Source organism: Pezoporus occidentalis, unplaced genomic scaffold (genome assembly GCF_034315485.1).
Source record: "Pezoporus occidentalis ecotype Australia unplaced genomic scaffold, CSIRO_AGI_Poc_V1 ctg111, whole genome shotgun sequence".
NCBI lineage: Eukaryota > Metazoa > Chordata > Aves > Psittaciformes > Psittacidae > Pezoporus > Pezoporus occidentalis.
Genome location: NW_026912898.1, coordinates 1,751,689 through 1,765,860, shown reverse-complemented (window position 1 = coordinate 1,765,860; position 14,172 = coordinate 1,751,689). Strand labels below are relative to the sequence as shown.

Here is a 14,172-nt window from a genome sequence, read left to right as displayed (position 1 = left end):
TGAGACTGGGTATATGGGGGACAACTGTGGTGACAGTTCTGTGAGCTGGACAGTTCCTCAAAAGCAGCAGGACAGGATCATCCACAGGAGACAACTGTTGGTAGCTACTTACGGTTACTTTTGGGTGGAAGAGATTTGAGGTAATTGTATTACTTTGAAGTCGAATCATACTTTTTGGTGTGTATGCAGGTTTCTGTATTTATTCAGTTCTGTGAACTCCTGGTGCAACACTGAGTTTCAATGAAAAGCCCTTCGAGGATGTTGTTTATGGCATATAGCAACCAGAAGGATGACATGAAGTAGGACAAGAAGGTAGGCAAGGGTGATTGCAGCATTGGTGGTACCCTCAGCCAGCAGTCCCACAGCACTAGGCAGGGTGCTGATACAGACAGGGTCTGCTGACAGCCCCAGACAAGGTAAGGTGATGAATGAAGCCCAGGGTCCCTCCAGGGAACAAACCAAAGCTTTCTATAAGGTAGATCCAGCATCTCTCTGGAGCAACAATTAATTAAGCCAGAGACAAGCAACATGGGCTGCATAGGCCAGGAACTTAAATAAGCTTAGATCTGGGCTAATGGGCAGAAGGTGCATGGATGGAGGGCTCAGGTAAGCCTACCAGGGCAGTTAAGGTCTGTTAATGCCTTCAAGACATGGGAGATGAAAATTAAGTACAGAGGAGCACCCTTAAGCAGAGGACACAGCATCACAGGGAGCTGGCTCATAGCATTTTGTGAATAATTGCCTTGGGGCTAAGAGAGAAATGATTACTCCAAGTTTTTGTGGCTTGTTTTTGTTAGTTTTGGTTTTGTTTTGGAGAGGGCAGAAAGCATTTTCTTTTGCTTTAGGCTACAGACAGCAATACACGGGCACAAAGGATACACATCACTCAGCAGAACAGCTGTGGATTCAACACAGAACAGCACGGTGTGTTAGGGAGAAATCAAGAGCAGGGGGAGAGGAAGAGATTAACCCATGCAAAAGACCAGGATTTTCAGGGCTACCCAGTAGGTGAAAACCAATTGTCATGTGTTAAGGTCTAAGTGGATCACTGTCAGGAAGGCACTTACTTCCATAGTATACATGAAAACATGGGGTGTGTCAACAGCTGTTTTACTACATCTTAGAACACATCTATCTGATCATTTTCTGAAAGAGGATACTATGATAGATGATGAACAGAGCTTCTCTAGCTTGAAAACTTCCGCTATTCCTCTGGCTCCTTTGGATACACCAAGCTGTATGCCCCAGGGAGACAGGGCTGGTGGAGACTCAAACATAAGGTGTGAAGATGAGGCAGCAACAGGGATTATAATAATCAAGAGGATGCTTCTTTCTATCTGGAAAACACTATTAGGACTTGTTAATTTCTGTGGGCCAGCCCTTAGAAAAATGTGGCATCCCACTGTCTCCTAGTGCTTCCTGCACACACTTCATGTGTTATTTGCTCATAAGAAGGAGACAGACAGCAGGTGCTGCAGAAGAGGGAATCAGTGAATATTCATTCAGAGTCTGCACAGCTGCTCATCTCCACTCCTCCCCAATCCCTCTCGTTTCTTATTCATGAGGACTGGTGTGAATGGGGTTCTGCTTGGCGTGCACCGTTCGGGATGCAGCTGCAGCAGGGGTATTTCCTGCATGAGGAAGGAAAAATCTCGGCATTAAAAGCATCCTGACATGCAGTTGGAGAGCAGGAAAGCACAGAGCATCAGCAAGAGCGCCGCTTACACAGCCTGAACGGGAGAGGGGAGCGAGCAGCCAGCACCTCCCACAGACTAAAGTTTATTTGCATGAACCATTCATGAAGTAATTACCAAGAGCAACAAAAAGCAAGTCTGTTTGTTAATGATTCATGAGCTGGATAAAGGCTTGAATTAGTCAGATAATTGATTTGTAAAAATAATCTACCCAGCTGTAATTAGAAGGCTGGATAGAGTGATCTAGAAAGGGAAGGGAAACATTCCCAACAGCACATGACCTTCCAGAGGCTATGGGTTTTGAACAGAAGCATTCCCAAGAGCCTCTAGATTTGCCTGGGTGCAGGGTGGATCTGGTGGAAGTCTAGGAACCAGGGTACTTCTTTACTGTTTTAGTGTGGGGGTCCTCTCCTTACTTGGCTTTAGCCTGTTTGAGCAGTTTGTGCTATTCCCAGTGGCTTCTGGGTGTAGATCAAAGCGTTGCTGCAGTCTCTTTCAAGTCAAGCAGAGAGCATTTGGAATTAGATCAGCAGCTAGCTTCGTTTTAAAAGAGTTGGAGATTTTCTGTTGAGAAAAAAAGCATGTTTTTTTTTTTTAAGCATAGTAGGACATTCACTTTCCTGGAATTCTCTCCATGCAGTTCTGGTTTTCTCCCCAGCTTCAGCTCTTTAATTACAGATGCTGAGACAGGGATGCGCATTGTGTGAAGCACCGTCCTCTAGGAACAACGCATCTAGCGCATGATGAATATCTACAGGCGTGTGTGATTGATCCCAGCATTTAGCTTGCCAAAGAGTTGAGCTCAAATGATTCCTTGTCTGCCAGACCCTGACACCGAGTGCAGAGGGTGACAATCCCATGTTGTCCTTGGCCTTGTGGAGAGCATTGCCATGTCCTCCTCACACAGCCATCATTTGCTATGGACCTTCCCCTGAGTGTTCACCTCCAGCCACATACAGACACCAACAGCCATGGGAATGGTGGAGCAGCCGCTTTGGAAGTTATTTGCCTCCCTTGGGACAGTGAGGAGTTCCTCTCTGAGCTGTGTCTCAGCCTGCTGAGCTGTGTAACCGGAGGCAGGACCCTCCTCCACCAAAGGGAAAATCCTCAGGACAGAAGACAAGCACTGGTTGACCAGTGTCCAGCCCACCTCAGCTGGTCTGTAGTTTAATCATCCCTGCCTGGTTATGTGGATCTGCTCTGAAGCCCTTGGAACAATGCTCCGGGGGCCTTTCCATGAAGCTGCAGGGAAATGTTAAAGGGACTGTTGCAGCTCTCCATTGCACGGTAAAGCAACAAGAGAAGATAATACACTAATTGTGCCACTGGTTTTCTAACAAAGGGCTCTCATAAGTGTTCTCTAAACTATGCTGAGTCCTCCCTTCCCAGCAACAAAACTCTCTTTCACACTCATGGGATGCCACAGCTCAAGCCAAGCCCTTCCTGACCTGCCCATTGATGGAGGGAGCTCCATTCTGCTGCCGAGACCCAGTTGGTGCCAGCCAAGAAAGCTTCACACGTGTTTGAAGGACCTCACATGGAGAAGCCTATTTCTGGACATCTATGCAAATTGGTTTAATCATTTTAAGGATACTGGATATTGCTCTTCTAAGGTGTATCTGGGAGCCAGAGGTGATTTTCACCTCTCCCAAGGGAAAGTCAGTAACATTCCAAGAGGAGCAAGTACCTTAGCTACTGAAAAGCAACTGTTTGTTGCCATCTATGTAACAGACCTGTATAGAAGGACTTGAGAAAAGGGTGGGTGGGAAGGGTTTCCATCAGATCAAAATAAGACTGTGAATTATCAATGTCACACTGTTGTGAAAACGTGTAAGACCATACTGAGGAGGACGGCTAGACTCCTGTTACGGCTTGGGAAGTAACTCTCTTCAGCACTAGTATTGGTATGAGCTCAGCTTGACAACTGGCATCACACTTCAAAGCGTTTGTGGATCAACTGGGCAGAGTCCAGGAGGAGAGTGCCAACAGAGGTCAGCGGCTGAGAAAACAAGATCTGTGACATAAAGTGCTGGGCTAGCTTCATCGACAGAAGATGACATTGGTGGAGGAGGAGGATGCTATGCACAGTTTTCAACACATAGAAGGCCACTGCAAAAAGCATGGGAATAATCCTTTTTCAATATCTATGCTGAGGAAAGGACATGCAGTGAACTGCAACAAGAGGAATTCAAGCTGGACATTGAAGTTTCATGGGTAAGGCTACAGATGTACTGAAGTAGATTGTCTGGGATGGGTGAGTTTCCATTATGGTAAACTTAGATGAATATCTGCCCAAATACAGGTAATTCTCTTTTGGGCAGAAGATTGATAAAATGAATGTTTGAGGTCCCTTTTAACCCATTTTTTCTTTTTTTTCAGTCTACAATCAACATGATAAAGCCACATGCAGGGGATAGGATTTTGGCACTGGAATATGAGGAGAAGGAACGGGCACTCATTCCAAAGGTTGCTGAGCCTTGAGAAGGGCATCAGAGAATTTCCAAGTCAGAGTATGTGCTCAGAAAGGATTCATTTCATGCATTAAAGTGCCAAGCAGAATGCTGTCCACACATCATCAGGAGGTGAGGCCTTGAAAGTCTGCTCTACACTGGCACAGAAAGCAAAATTTGCCCCAATAGCCTGTATAAAACAAGTAAAAAGAAGATCTTCCCTCATGCCCAGCTGCAATGCGCTGGCTTCTGAAGATGAGTTGCTTGTCACCCTCCAGCCTGGTGATGGTTGCCTTCCAGTGGTGCTGCGAGTACAGCAGAAGTGTGCACAGAACACTTCAGGATGGAAGTTTCTCCCTACAGAGCCATATGGCCACAAGCAGATAACGCTGTGAGCAGCATTCATTAACAATTGCCAAATCTGCAGCAGCTGGAGCGTGGGATCATTTAAAACACGGCTGATTTACTTCCTGCAGCCTTGAAAAGGAGGGATCAGTTGGAACCCAAACGCACAACACATTTCTCTGGACTTATCAAATGGAGCCACATGCCTCTCATTACCATCTCACACACACACACAGAAGTTGCCCCTCTGGGGAGGGTACTGGAGAGGCACACAGGACATGCTCAGTGAAGCACTGGCAGGAGACCAGGTATCCCAATTGCTGGGGTGGCTCCAGCAATTGAGTAGAATGGAGCAAGAGGAAAGAATATCTCTAATAATCCTGATGAAAACAAAGTGTTGGGCTACTATTTTATTTTAGCAAGAACAACAACAAAAGCTGTCAGAGGCAAGGACTGTTCTTTCAGCAAAACTGTTCCGTGAAGGCTTGTAATGAGCTGCACTCACCTAAAAATAGTGTTCAAGTTAACACAGTGTACCTTAATTTGTGGGATGCTAATCCATCTTTGTGCCTACCAGATGTTACTTCATTAATTATTGACAACAACACAGCATTTCTATAGCACTTCATAGCCTTAAAAGAGTTTTATAAATAGATAGATAAAGAAATGAATCCATCAATTGTGTTAGACAATTAACTTGCATCCCCTGTTTTAGTCTGAGATGATGCCAAGATGATGTGTTGTTTTTTATACAGCATGCAAGAAGGGAGAGGCTGAGCTTGCCAGTGAAAAAGAGAAATGCTTCCAACCTAAAAAATGTGGGATAATTTCGGAATGTTCAGCAATGGGGTTAAATGTTTCGAGCCTCCCAAAATTTTGGGCGCTGGCATGGAATTAATCTCCCTCAGCTTGATTGAATGCAGACGTTTGCAGTGAGGCTCATCACTGTGGACTCCCTTTATAGTCAGCAAAAAGAACTGAACCATGCCCTTCAAGTGCCTGTTCCTTTTGGTAGATCATAAAAAGAGATATTGTAGATGACAAGCTCTGACGTAGGCATTGCACAGCTGAGGGAGAAGAATCCTCCCCTGACAGCTCCTTTGGAGATCTGTTGGGAAAAACATTTCAGGCTCCAGCCCTGGAGCTGCTGCAGTTTAGGTCTTTAATGATGAGGCAAGATGGGAATTCAGGGGAAGGACCTGCGGGCACACGATGGGCACAGGTCCCAGCTAGTGCAATGATGGTGCTTCCTTTGTGAAGGTCTTGTCTAACAGAAGTACCTGCCAAAGGGCATGGGAAGCTTTGCTCCTCCAGTACTACAGCGTGGGCTCTGCCTGGGAGCTGTGCTGCTGCAGAGAGTTATGTGTCTGAAGTCTGGGTTGTGAAGTAAACTGTGTCACAGAAGCATGCAGGCAGGTTTAACCTGGCTGTTCGGGTTGTGTTTAAATCGTGGTGATGCTGGGGGGTCTTGCTGGCATTACTTCAGGGGATGCCCAATAGGAAGTGGTTGCTGTGAACCCTCCCATCCTGGCTTTGTGCTTTGCACTGTCTGTGTGGGCTCAGGGGGGCTGAAGGCAGTAAAAGGAAGCCAGCACGGTTATAAGCTGAAGGGGCATTACTGATAAATAGGAACAATATCCAGAAATGGATTGCAAAAGCCCTTGCTCTGTTGGCCTGCAATAAGCAGCAGAGCCGCTGATACACGGCAAATACACTGGTGTTTGTTTTACTCTGCTTTTTAGGATGTAAGAGGTCAGCTGAGGAGCAAGAGCATAGAGAGCTGGTATTGTGCAGCAAATACAGCGCGCCTTTAAGGCTGAGGGACTTGAAGTGTCAAACAGCAGGACCAGGACTGACTCTCTGGATATCAGAAGCCAGCATTCACTTGATTATTCAGGATGTAATGCCTTCCCAGCTAGAAAGGACTGGAAGGTCTGGCTGTTAGAGGAGACATGAGGGGTAGAGAAAGGGGAAGGGAGAACTTCTACAAGCAGGATTAAAAATCCCATTTCTTCCTCCTGTTCTGAAGGCCAAGACCAGCACAGGTCTTACACTGGGCACTGCAGCATCCAGACTCACCAGTATTTTATACATTTGCCTAGAGCCTTTCCACAATGTATTGTCACAGCACAATGCACCGGTTGTTTATGGGAACAGTATTTTATAAAGCAAGAACAGCCCTGGTTATCAATGTCAAGATAATACTAACATATATATAATGAGTTCCCATAGATCTATACACTTTCTAACTAATGCTTAGACATTTTAGAGTCCTTCTGCATTTATGTTCCTGTCCAGTAGTCCTAAGTGGGGATTTTACTGGCCCTCCCCAGGCTCAGAGATGGGCATGCAGCAACACAGGCCAATTGCAAAGATGGGAAGTGCAGGAGAAGGCTACAATGCCTTTTATGAAGTAATGGGCTTTTTTTTCCTGTTTTTCACCCTATTCCACCCCCAAAAAACCCTAGATACTTTCACCTTGATAGTAATAGCTTCATTATGAATAACCTTTCACTGTTCTTGTCTGATATTCTTCTTATCACATTATATATGCATAAGCATATCTACTACAACATTTTCTTTTAAGATCGCTACCAGCTAGAAAGCACTAGAGCTGCCACTGGCCAAAATGCTGATCCTTTTGCCCTGGATCTCCTGTTCCTGCTAGATTTCCTCCTCTTTCTGCAGTAGTGCCTGGTTTCTACAGGCTACACTATTATGTTTTGTCTTGTGCCACCGATGTTTGTGGCAGATAGATATAGCACAGCTCCTGCCCTCGGGAGTTCTTGACTGCAGCTGGGTTAAAACAGAATGAGTAAAAAGAAGATAGAAATCTGGTGATAAAGAGAAGAAAGTGAAATGCTTTTAGGGAATAGCTTGTGCAGGTTTTTTCTGCTCCATGCTGGGAGAGTATGCTCTGTATCTCTCATTAGAATGAAGGGTCTCATCATGGAAACCACACCAGCTCATCTGGCTGAGGAAGCAAGCAGCTGTGAAGTGTGTAACAGGACTGTGAACAAGGTCTGAAGCCTTGACTTAGTCTTACCTGTGGCTGTTTATGCTGTGTGAATGGGTCATGGGACAGAACGAGAACAGGGCAAGTAGGAAATTTCCCTTCCCACAAACCAGTGCTCACTGATGCTTCTTGCTCCTTTCCACATTTTGTGCCTGGAGACTTCTGCAACCTGGAGACTTAGAGGAGAAGCCTGGTTCACGTCCACCTGCCAGGGGAAACCAAGTCATCCTTCCTCTTCAGCCAGCCAAGCCCTTTGCCTGAATTATTTACTAAACAGAGGAATGCTTCCAAGCAGGCAGGTTGATAAAGCAGGCCAAAGCTTTTGGCCTTTTCAATTGAACATTCCCATATGTATCCACTGGACACTCACAGATCATGTTTTTTTTTCCACCAGCAAAAGCCTGAAAAGGCAATTTGCAGCTGACCAGCTGTGCTACATCCTAGGAGGGGGTTCAAACTGCGCACTTCAACACACTCTGGAGACCGAGAAATTGCTCCCCAGAGAGCAAACATCATCTTATTGCACCAGAGAGTGGACTTGAAATGTGGTCTGCACTATAGTGCATGAAGTTCACAGAATGATACTACAGAGCCTGGGCACTACCCCCTGCCTTAATGCACGTAGAAAAAGGGGTTGCTTCCCAGAGAGGAAAGGTGAATGGAGTCTCTCTACTCTGCAACATCTGGAGGACAGGGGATGTGATTCCATGAGCTCTGACCCATAACTACTATTCTGATTTAAGCATTATTTTTATTTCCTCTCTCTAAAAATAAATAGGAAGAAAACAATTGCCCTAAATTCTCCAGAACTCTTAATATAAGTTCAAATTCACATTTATTCTGTTCATTTAGGCATATGTACACATTTGGTCAAATTCATCCCTGGTAAATTGTTACTAATCCCTGTAGACATAATTAATCTAATCTTTCCAGGCAGATAGAGCAATTGCCAGATCACTATCTATCTGCACAGGTAAGAAGCAGATCTTGCAAGTTCACAGTTGCTGCTCACCCTTGCAGTCCAAGTGAAGCTTCTTAGAGCTAGAAACTGGCCAAACTTCTTGAGACTATTCCATTTCCCTGTGAGATTTTGAACGTAGGTTGGCCTAAAATCATGTTTCTGAAGGGACAATGATTCTTTCCCATTCCGATTGTAGGAAATGTGGAGAAGGAAAAAAGATTCCAATCTCTGTCACCCTCCAGCAGTGTTAGGTTGGGCTGCGTTAGGTTGGGCTCACGTCTCCTCAATCATTTTGCTCTTCCCTACATATTCTTTTAATAAAGAAAGCTCTCTCTGTGCATTCATTATTCAGTTCCTAGCAGCAGATCAGCTCCACAAGACTCTCCTGGTTGCAATCAGAAATGGCACCAATCAAACCTGAAGCTGAAATATCCCCAATTTCTTTGAACTCAGGCTCCTAGCAGACTTCAGAATTAACCCTTTGGGCATCTTCAGTTGCTTTGATTGGGTTAAGACCCTTCTGCTATTGCTTCGTTAGCATGGTAAAAGCGTGTATAATGATCTAAGAGACCCTAAGCAGAGAGATAAAAACTCTAATCTTGAAATATATTGCTTCTCTGGATGAAATATGACCTGGTCTTACCTCTTAACTCTTTGTCTCCCTTAGCCAAATGCCACTGGAGGATGAGATGCACAACACCAAGCTGTGCGGCTGTACGTGCAGCTTACAGGTCTGTCCTTTGCGGATGGAGGGATCCTCCTCCCTCAGCTGGCCAGATGCGGGGCTGTGACCCTTGCACTCGCTATGCGAGCTCTGGGATTATACCACACGTTACCACTAGATGTCAAACTGTCCCAAATCCCACAAATGCCTCCAGCGCGGAGGCCCCGACGTGCTGGTGATGCTGCAGCCATCTCAGAAACAGCGTCAGGGCAGACTTTAACCTTTCTCTCGCAGGAAAACGATTGACATGGGTTTAAAGGGCTTTAGCTACGGCTGGCGCCGGGATCTCTAAAGGGCTACTTTGTCCATAGGGATTTATTAACAGCTACTAACCGTGATTTTGTTCAAAACCCAAATCTACCTGGTCACACCATTAGTGAAAGAAGCAATTAATACAGGTCCATAGAGAAGCAGTTCACTTATGAGCAACAGAGGCTATATAATTTCTCTGTTCCCTCTTGGACAGTTTGAGTTGCTTTAAAGCCAAAATCAGGAAGGCAAAAAGGTGAGGAGCCTTTAGGACTGCAGCTCTAGCAGCACTTGGATGTGAAACACAGAAGTCACGAGCAACATTCGGATCAAGGATCCCTCTGCATGCAACAAAACCCACAAGAGCAGCTGATTCATTTGGATGGCTTAGTTTGGAAGTGGTGGAGGTGCTCACTTTTGGGTAAGCTGAACACTGAAGCCCCTAACAAAGGGTGTTTATTGGAAGTCCTGTGTTTCCTTCCTCAGGAAAGGTCTGTGTCACTGTTATTCTGGCCAGGTTTGAACTCACTGCCTTCCACGTGTTTGATTTCTCAGATGCATGCTTCTCTTCATCACCTTTGTGGTTAAATCATAGAATCACAGAATGGTTTGGGTAGGAAACAACCTTCAGATCATCCAGTTCCACCCCCTCTAGCTCTGTTACCACCCAAATAGAGTTCCTTCTCAGGAATGAGGCATCTAACTAAATGCCTCTTCTATGAAAGCTATTAGGTAAAGGATGGGATCTTGCCTTTACCATATGTAGGAGAATACATAGTTTGTTACTTTAGGCTTTTGAAAGGACACTGCTTGGGCTCTTTTTAGCCTCACCCGCATCCTTCCTGTTTCTACCAAAACCAAACACACCAAGACTCTTCTTCACTAGCATTTTTAATCTTGGCTTTGTCACAGGCTGTGTCACAGGATGTCCCACATCACCACAACATACCACATCACCACAGCATGACATGGGCTGAGAGCCAGCTCAGCCCTCTCTTGTGTTGAGGAAGTGGTTGGGCTTCTCCTCCCTGTAGTTCTTCATCATCATCTCCAGTGATGGAATGATGAGGGTGACCAAGTACTCTGGATGCAGAGCCAGCACAGGCGTGTGCTCCCTCCACAGCTTAATCAGGAGGATTTCATCACCTTATTGTAACCATCTTATTTGGCAATGGTGCTTTACACTTCTGAAAGGCATAAGGCACCCAAGGTTCCTCCTTGCATACAGCCACAATCCTTTCCCTGTCCATCCTCCACATATGCTCAGTGTGCAAACAGTGTTTAGTCATGGCTCATGTGTCCTACTGGGTCCTCCTCAGTTCCCTCCTCCTGTGGTCCTCTTCCAAGCTGGTAAGAGGCCTTGAGGCACATCTCTGTGAGGACAGAGGGTCTGTTGAACATAGCATGGTGTTCTTCTGCATCCTGCACAGGGAATGGAGGCTCTGGCTGTTGTGTGGGAAGGAAAGGATGCCTTGCCTTGAAGTCCTTCAGTCAAACCCATTCAGACACTGTCTGAAGGATCACAGCAGGTCTTCTCTGGCAGTCCTGCTTCTGTGCACAGAGCAGCAGGGTGGAGAGAAGGGTTTCCTTAACCAAGCAGGCTGCAGAATGAGTGTGGTTAGAAAAGCTGCTGGGTCTGGTTACTCGTCCCCTCATCAGCCAGAACATTTCATCTGGACACACAAGCAGGGCCTCCTCAGCAAGTGTGATCTATCAAAACCAGGGGAGAAAAGGCCTTGCGCCAACAAAACCAAGCCAGAGCTATGCAACCAGACCTCCAGCACGTTTAAAAATATCTCCGAGTCTCCGTACATCCCACTTCTCCTGGCTTCCTTTCTGCCTTGCTTCTCCATGCGAGGAAGGACGCTGCAGCTAGCTGGGGTTTGGGATGTGGTTGTGATGTTTCTGTGGTAAAAGGGTGGAGTTCCCTAGTTCCCTTGTTTTCCTCTTTTTCCCCATAGTACTCTGGCTCTCAGGCAGTGCCTGTTCAAAGGAACTGTTGCTATTCCTCTCAATTCCCTGCCTCTCACTGGAAAGGTAAATGAAGGAGCTCAGGGATTACGGGAGCCTGCAGCAAATCCGTGCTTTCCACCAACCCTCTCATTAGAGCAAGGTGTGGCCAGCACACAGTGCCGGAGGTCAGCCAAGACAAGCACTTCCCTTTGAGAGCCCTCCTTCATACCGTACCAACGTCAGGACAGCCTTTCGTGGGATTTCCTTACTGTGGCAACCCACACTTAGAGGGTGTTTAAAGGTAGGGTCCTTTTGTTTCTTTCCTGTGTGACTACCTGCTCTGCTTGCCTTTCACAGTCACCTTCTATAAGCTGGTAGGGGCTGGGATGGGGACATGGCAAACACCAGGGTGCCCCAGGATAGCAATGAAATGAAGCAGCTGTGGGCAGCTTGACAATATCATTTCTCAGTCATCATTTCTCTCGCTGAGTTTTATACCAGAGGCTATACCCTGTTCTGAATATAATGAGAAAGTTGTTTCCGTTTGATGGCCTGTAGTCCTGTATTTAAATGAACTCCTTTCTGGTCCTTCTTTCATGTTCACTTCTCTTAAGTGAAAGATACAGCTGTAAAGGTAACAATAGTGACTTAAAATAACAATGATGATCTTCTTGCAGTCAGACATCGGCATGCTCTTGATTTTTCTCAAGCTGTACAGTCTCACTCATCACAACTGGACTGTATGCCTGAAACCATAACGAGCCAAGTACCTCCCTCGGAGTTCACAGTAAATCCACGGAGGAGAGGAAGAAACTGCAAAGAACTTGCCAGATAACAATAAAGAACCCGAGGAAATGTCAATCTGCTTCGGGATGCTCCAAAAATGGGAAAAGAAGCAAGATTTGCTGAATAAACAATTATTCTCTGAGCTCCAGGAGCCAAATAAAAGGAGGGAGAAGGATCCAGAATATGTCACAAGTAATAGAAGGTATGATGATATCGGCACAGGAGGAGCGTATTTCCTAGGAGGGATGACAAAGAGGATCTGTCTCCTTATTGGCATTTTTCAGGGACAGAACAAGAGGTAAGACTCCAGAAGAGAAACTGAAGTGGTTTTTATCCACAGTCCATAGATCCTGGGGCCCCCAAGCTGAGCTGTCACTTCTGATTTTTTATACCCTACTCCCAGTGTGTGAGTGCTTTACCAAGATGTTTTATTTTCTCCCATTTCATGTTTGCAGCAACTGCTATTGTTCTGCAGCCTACAAATGGGTTCTGGGAACCCAAGGATGGCGTGAAAATCCAGAAGAGGGGAAGCGGTGTACCAGGAAAGGGCAGAGCAAGAGGTCTGATATGGGTGACAGAGGCTCCAAGGTCCTCTGGAAATGTGGCGCCTGAGTAACCCTGACACAACAGCTGTGCTCAGATGCAGTGGCACTTCAAAGCAACGAGTTCAAAACATGTTTATAACCCTCAGGTACTGAGTGACTGTGATTTCGCATGCCTGTAATAAGCAGTAGGTACTGTTAGACCGTGGTGAACAGAAACAATGTTGTTTCATTGTTTGTTTCCCTTTTGTTTGCAGGCTACTATACACATACTACGAGTTGAGGGTCTCCACTATCTGCTTCTGCTCTGGCCATGAAGAAACCAGCAAACACATTAGAAACTGTGTTACTTACTGCAAAGGTTAACCTAAAGAGATGATCCAGCTCAAACTCCTTTGTGGGTAGCCTAGATAGTTTACAAAGGGAGACAAATGTGAGTTGGCAAGACCTGAGGTATCTTAGAAAAGCATTTCTGAAGTTTCCACAAGACTGATGTGTGATAAATGTCTATTCAAGATGGAGTGATTTAAAAATACCAAATAGCAAGGAAAAAAAAGAAAAAAGATGATTGGAGTAATCTATTTTAATTATGCTTCATATTTGTAGTTATTTCCAAAACCCCCTCAAAATTACCAGAAAACAAAACTAAACAAAACTAAAAAGGTTGCTTCCTGTTAGCTGGGAATTGAAGCATCCTGATTTGAAACTAAATATAGCCCTTCCGCTAAATTTGGTAAGTTTTTGCTAGCCTGGGCTCTCTGCACATGTAAATAGAACAATCTAATCGCTCACAATTATTCAGATCCATAATTTGCATTTAGTTATGTTAGAAAATAGTGAATGGCTTTGCTTATTTACATGATAATTATTTTTTGCTCCCCTTTGATTTGTGTCAAGCTATTTTGGGATGAGAATTGGAATTCAATTAAGATGCAGAAAGCCAGCGTTTTAATTCTGCTTTTTATTAGATAATGAAGCCACACAGTAGCTGTGCAGGATATACAAGGCAAGTTGATCAAAACTGATTAGGCAAGGAAAGGACATATTATCTGTAGGTAGTGAATTGAATTGTTTCTTTTTGGTCAATATGTCTTACGAGGTTTTAGAACTAATGGATCTCAGCCTTTCAAGCCTCATTTAGAGTGAGACCAAAGAGGAAAATCAAGTCTTCCTTGGTTTTCCAGCTTGCTATGAACTGTGTAGTGCTGATCAGAACATTAGGTATCGAATCAAAAAATACTAATAATGAATAAACGGAACAAACCCTCCTAGAATAGCCAGAAAAGGCTGCAAATTGTAAGGAATGGAGCTTTTGGGCTTCAGCAAACTTCTCCTAGACTTTGCACTGGTGACGCGCCTCACTTCGCTGGTGTGAGATCAGGCGTTTAATACACTGTGTCAAAAATCCATGTATTTTTGGGCAGCTTTGCTTTCTAAAAGGAAGATCCATTC

General features: G+C 45.1%; 1 long non-coding RNA gene across 1 annotated transcript; it reads left to right on the top strand.

The window, feature by feature from the left end:
* Nucleotides 1-12,105: 12,105 nt before the first annotated feature.
* LOC134170853 (uncharacterized) lies at nucleotides 12,106-14,024 on the top strand. Its single transcript, XR_009967394.1, has 3 exons — nucleotides 12,106-12,476; nucleotides 12,634-12,869; nucleotides 12,978-14,024. It is a non-coding gene; the product is annotated as an uncharacterized LOC134170853 (long non-coding RNA).
* Nucleotides 14,025-14,172: the final 148 nt, after the last annotated feature.